This window comes from Lactuca serriola, chromosome 3 (genome assembly GCF_051521515.1).
Source record: "Lactuca serriola cultivar US96UC23 chromosome 3, Lser_US96UC23_V15, whole genome shotgun sequence".
NCBI classification, from domain to species: domain Eukaryota; kingdom Viridiplantae; phylum Streptophyta; class Magnoliopsida; order Asterales; family Asteraceae; genus Lactuca; species Lactuca serriola.
In genome coordinates, this window is record NC_136410.1 from 109713526 (window position 1) to 109720597 (window position 7072).

Consider the following 7072-nt stretch of genomic DNA (forward strand, 5'->3'; position numbering starts at 1 on the left):
CTAGACCTAGCCTTCTGAAATTATTTAGTCCGAGTAATATGTAACTTAGCGTATTCGTTTACTAGTTAATTAAAGATAACTAGGACTCCTAAAGCACAAAGCAAGCAACATTCAAGCGTTGAGTAACCAAAACCAAGCATATCCTAATCAGGCCATCATATCACTGACTAATCAGTACTACATAAGCTCATACGGTAGGCATACAAGGCATCATTCCTAGATCCTTAGCCCTAATCTAGCATTCAGTTCACATATTCACAATTCATATCATAACATAAACGTTTATGGGTGTGACAACCCGAAGTTTGGTCCATCGCCGTAACCCGTTTCCGTCCATAAAATTCATCTTTTTCGAATTGTTTCCGTTTAAGCTTTTAAATTAAGTCATTATTTTTTAGACTTCTATTATGACTTAATTGGTATCCAAACACGTTAGAAACTCATGAAAACGCCACAAATTATTATTTGGAAAAATTTTAGTTTTATTCCGTCGAGTTATAAAACAATTAAATCGGGTACGACCAAAAGCCTCGCTTAACGTCAGTATCAGGTAAAATTCCACCGTGTCTCAAACTTTAACCATATATAAAGTTAAGAGAGCCTCATTTGAATCCTTTTACACTCTCTCTCTACCCTCTCTCCTCAATCCAAGTTCTAGGTCCAAAAATCATCAAATTCAAGCTCCAAATCTTCAAGGTAACTATCCTAGCTCATAGTATAGCATCTTTAGCCTTCAAATTCGTGTTTAAATCATGAAATAGGACCAAATACTTTTGTTTACGGTCTAGGAACCTCCCCAAACCGTGAACACCTATAAATGGGGTTTTGGAGCCCCAAAACCCTTCCAAATCACTTCTAGTGCTTAGATAAGGCTAAAGGACTTGCATGTACGAGATTTGAACACCAAAATCTTACCTTTTGGGGAGTAAACTTGATTTACAGTCCAAGAACATGCTTGGACCGTAAAACCTCATTCATGGACCATAAACATCATTTAAGGTGTTAGTTTGCCCCTAAACACCTCCAAAAAGCTTCCATAAGAGTATAGAACCTTATAATCCTTCAAGAGATGCACCAAAACATACACAAAAGAGTCACACTTGAGTTTACGGCCCAAGAACATTCTTGGACCGTAAACACCCCTTCTTAGACCATAAACTCCTCCAATGGGTGTTAAAGTTCCCTTAACACCTTGTATGGCTTAAAGATGGGTCTAGAACTTAGCGTGCTTAACTTTCAACCACCAAATCACATGAATCATGGACAAACATGAGTTTACTGCTATAAACTCATGTGTTTAAGGTAGTAAACTCACCAAGAACATCTTCATAGACTGTAAACTCCTTTCCAAGATCAATTCAAGTCCCAATCACTTCCTAAGTCATGGAATCAACCCTAGAACCTTCCTTTGTGCATTGTAATCGACCTAGGACCACCAAAACACTTTAAGGTTGGGTACACAAGAGTTTACAGCCGTAAACTCCTAGTTTACTGCCGTAAACTCCTCAAATGGTCCTTAGGATGTCCAATTTGCCTTCCAATGCCTTAAAACCAAGCCTAGCATTACCCCACAAGAGTTGTAAGACAATTAGGCACCTAAAGACACCCCCACCATGAGTTTACGACCGTAAAATCATGGGGACATGGTCTTAGGGCCATAAAATCCTAAGTGAGTTTACTCTTGAAGAGTAAACTCCATATCCAAGCCATACGCACCCTTAGATGTTACCCGGGTCACTCCAAACACTTGTATTGAAGTGTTTTCGCGTCTCGGAGTGTATATTCTCAATTAATTAGTAGTACAAAGCCTAATTAGATACAAATATGTATCTTTTCATATTACATAGGAACCTCGCACACATTCAAACCTCGAACTGGCGTTTAGCATCTAAACTGACACATTCTACGATTGGTGAGTTCATACCCCTACGTTTTTCCATGTTTTCAATGTTTTCAGGGGGAGGAATACAAGCAAAAGTACAAGGAAATCTTGTACTCAAACTTATGATTTCATTTGAAATGTTTCATATTTTGTATGCTTTTAACACGGAAAACTGTATTAACCAATCATTCAACTTGTAGACTAAACCTTCATATTATTTGTGAAACTCGTTTTAAAATGTTATATTTTATATTTCACAAATGAATTTCCATATCTTTATTGTTAAAAAGCATGAATCTTACAACTTTAAAACGTTCTTGATATCACTCCCCGTAGATACGAGAGTGCATGACTAATAACATTAAACTTAGAACTTTACCACTCCCCGTAGATACGAGAGTGAAGGAATAATAACATTAAGCTAGGAACCTTACCACTCCCCCTAGTTGCGAGAGTGGAGGAATAGTAACATAAACTTAGAACTTTAGACAAGTCCTTGATAACACTCCCCCTAGTTACGAGAGTGAAAGACTAGTTAATCAGAATTTCCCGTTTTATTGTCTTTTAATTCATTAATCATAAGATTGGAGACACGTACTTGTAACACTCCCCCTAGTTACGAGAGTGTAGGACTGCCCTCGTAACCAGAATCTCTTGGAGGGAGAACGTGACTTGAGTGTATAAATCTATACGGGATTGAAAACCCCGCACTTGGCTGCTAGCTACAGTCGAACCGAAAGGTTCAAGGGTGACAAAAGTCATAAAAAGATACTGGCCCCTATTTCGAGCCTTATCCAGTCTATAGTATGGTTATGGAACTCGCAATTTAGATTATAAATACTTTTATATTTACTTATTAGTTTTATATACGTGTTAAAACTAATGTACTTTTCAAGGATAAACATGTTTTCAGGAAACATCACACGAACATAAAAAGTATGGTAGACACTTGTACATTACTTTCAGAAACCGATAACCAACTATAAAGTTTTAAGGAAAATAAGGGTTTTTCCTGGGATAACAAACTGTACATAACCGGATCGTATAACAAATGTATAACTAAACTATACATATAAGAAAATATGGGATTTTCTTAGATAACAAACTTTTTCAGAAAACCAAAGGAAACTTGTACATTTTCAGAAAACAAACCTCTTATGAACTCACCAGCTTTATGCTGATTTTCAAACTGCTTGTATTCTCAGGTTTACGTTAGACAAGTACCCCGCGATCTTTTGGAGAAGTCGGAGTGTATTGAAGACCCGTCTTAGCTTTGGTTGATATGATATATATGTACAACACATGTAACTCTTTGTTTTCAGACAATGTAAATGAATCTATGTAATGTAAAGTTTTGTGTTTACTATGCTTAATATGTACATTGTTTGCGATACTTCATGACTTCCTCCGCTCCGGAACGTTTCCGCCTTCGGTTTCGGGGTGTGACAATGGGTAATTTGGGAGAACTTACTTGAGCTTGGCTGATTGCAGGCACCACACCCTTTTCTCTTTTCCAAATACTTTTTATCAAAATGGTTTTCTTTTTTTACCAAGTCCTCAGTTTGAGTTCAGACACACCCGAGGGTGTGCCCGAATCCCTCAAACCAAGGCTTTGATACCAACTTGTAACATCACAAAAATTCATGACCCAAAATTTCGTTTTAAACCATTAAATAAAACCATACTTATTAAAATCGTTCCATCAAAAACATAAGTTATAGTATCAAATCAGAGTATCATATAAAAACATCAGAGTAAACATCCTAGGCTAAATCATCATGGTGTGTGCAATGTAGTCATCTCGAGCTCTTCCCTTTGATACCAGAAGTACCTGAAACCAAAACTGAAAACCATAAGCACGACACTTAGTGAGTTCTCCATAATACCACATACCATACACAAAGTCACATATACTGGTCCCCCGCCCCTTCATCGGGCCCCGCCCGGCATCAGGCCCTGCCTGACATCGAGTCCCTCTCGGTATACAAATCTGTCTATCCTAGGCCCCACCTGTCATTGGGCCTCGCCCGCTATACGTATACAATCAAAATGACATAATCTTGCAAGCACATAAAGACAACATACACAGTACTATAATTTCCAGTCCTAAGGCCTCGCCTATCGTGGGCCCCGCCCCTACTCTGCTAATGATGAGATATGGAACCCCGTCCACACTCAGCTAGTGGTGAGATACGGGACCCCGACCACACTCACTTCCCTAGCCCGGCACATATAAATATCACATAGATAACAAGTATAACTCAACATGCACACATTAATCAAGCACCGCCTAACATCAAACCGTAGTCCGAAAGCATACAAACATTCATCGGGCACCGCCCGACATCGAACCGTAGTACGGAAACACACAATCATAAATACGGTCTGACATTGGTACCTTCGACCCTTTCAAATAGGAGGAAACTCACCTCGCAAAGCTGAATGCAGAATCTCACATTAGAGAATCTCTAATAGCTGCTCCGACGACTCCCCGAGCTATCATTACCAAAATAACACTTAGTAAAAAAAAATTGTTCTCCAAAAGGCCTTCCAAGAATAAGAACATACAAACTATGGACTAGGGTTTTATGGGAGCTGTCTAAGGGTGAGAGGGAGGCTGGTATGAAGGACATAATGTTCCTTATATAGTGCTCAACCCTAAAAATTAGGGTTTGGGGACTCTGAACGTAAGTTGGGCGTATGCCTCCCACACCCGTGTCCACTTCTCCCTTCTACGTTGGGCGTACTCTCGTGCATGCCACCTTGCATGCATAGGATTTCCTTGCCACTTATCTCCATTAGGGACCAATATTGCCAATAACTTCAAAGTGTCATAACTTCCTCATCCGAGGTCGATTTCCAACGAACCTTATATCCATGAAAAGGTGGTGAGAAGACCTACGCTCCTAGAAACATGCCCAAGCCTTAAAACCTTTCGAGTAAAACCCAAAACCCATAAAAGACCAAATCATCAGATAACGATTATACTCGTGACTTCTGAAGGCACAATAGAATACTTAGATCACTTATGCGATGACACCCACATCAAAAATGGCCAAATCCTTCTTTTCCCAAGCTCCTAAACCTTATGACAACTGATGATTGGGCCGCAACCCCAAGCAACGAAGCACTTTCAAAACCAGGTGTTACAAAATTTAAAAAATACACGAATAAACGATAATAAAAAGGCACAATAATTAAAAAGCACACACACATAATAATGAAAGATGACATAACGTTCTAAAACTTCCAATCATATTTTGTTGCAATTTTTCGTTTTCGTTCAAACACCGTGGGCTGAAACCCTCATGTCAAACAATCATGCCAGAGTGAGAAAAAAAACTTCATATATTGGGACTCTATCTCCCGTTCCAACAATAAAGGTGTCTATTTTCCCTTTTTTCGTATAAGAACCGATTTTTCCTCCTGATATTATTTTCTCTCTTCCGCCTCTGTTACGTTTATAGTGGGGATACCGAAAATTTTGTGGACGAGATCAACTATTTAATTTAATGATGATGATGTCGATGCCACTTTTATTCCTTTTCATTGTCCCCACGTCGATGGATTTTCAACATGAAACATATGTTGTTGTTCGAATCCGGATGGAAATTGTGTATGAAAGATGTTGTGTAGGTGTTGGATTTGTTGGGTTATGAGCAAAACATCAATATTATGGTGCACATGCAAACCCTAAAGCTTTGGATCTAGGTTTTTCTATTTGTACATGCAATAATCATCCAAAGCTCTCAAACCCCAAATCTAGCATATCAAAATTGAAATCAACATAAATAAACTAGTAAGAATGTTACCTTTGATTGTAGCTTGATGATCTTGAGCTTTTGAGAACCTAGCACCTCAAATGTGATGCCTCTAATGAATCATAAACACCAAAGCAATTGGATGATGTTATAGAGAGGGGAGGAAGGTTTAAAACCGGCTCTAGAATCCATAAGGTTCCAGTAGCCGGTTTTGGGATGCCAAAGAAGTCCTTATATAGTTGAAGAATTAGGGTTTTAGTTAAAGACTTCATCTAGTTGCTTAGGCTCTAAGCAGCCTATAAGAATCTTCCAGAACCTTAGCCCTTGGACGAAATCCTTATGGGCTCCTATAAGATTTCGTCCAACCCTTTTCAAAGGGTTCCTCAGCCCATTATGCAATTATCTTATAATTACAACTTCAGTCCTCTTAATTTAATTAACCTTTTTTGACCACAAAATTAATTCTAAATTAATTCTTGACCAATGTTAATTAAATAATATGATTTCTCCTTTAATATTATATATATATATATATATATATATATATATATATATATATTAATAAACCATAGTAACCTCTTTCTCCATTATTCATTCCATTCAAGTTGCTTTGGTGAAGGCAACCCAAAAGGACCATGCTACAACCGAGTCAAGTACATACAAAATATAGATATGGCTTAGACACCTAATCCAACAGTCTCCCACTTGGATAAGTCTAATAAATATAAATGCAAGTACGACTTCAAATCTGATTAGCAATTGTAGCTCTCAAAAGCCGCTGTCGAACTCTGACACGCCCTTTAGATAAGGGATTATATATTCCTCCATTCTCAAGATTTCGTGTGGACAATTACATGGAACATAGTCATACTTTTTGTCGAACAGTTTGTTTCTCGATCTCTGATTTGTCTGACATAGAACTTAATTGAACACATCAATTTAGTCCTGACCGGGCCCGACACATAAGTCAAACCAAAATCATCGAGGGGCCCAAGATATCGCTTTTAGCCTCATAGGATGAAAAGAACAAATAAACTTTGACTTATATAATTGTACTATACTCCTCAAATCGTACACAACATTGTGTTTTATAACATCAAGTTACTGATTCATTTATGCATTATCAATGCACAATCGACTCGTAAACAACAACTCATATATCTAGGTTTAAAGACTATATGATATTATCATCTCACAATCACTCGTGATTAAATTCCATGAAGTGATTCATGTGAGTGCGGGTTTAATCCAATACTCAAATCATATTTCATAAGCACTCATGAACGTTGCAACAAACTTTTGCTATGTCTAAACGCTTAGGCAATCTACAAGCTAATTCATGACAGTCTTCTTTTATACTTACTTTCAACATATGATCGAGTGTGGATAGTTTAAATAATCTTATTGTTTAGTAAGTCAAAACATGCAA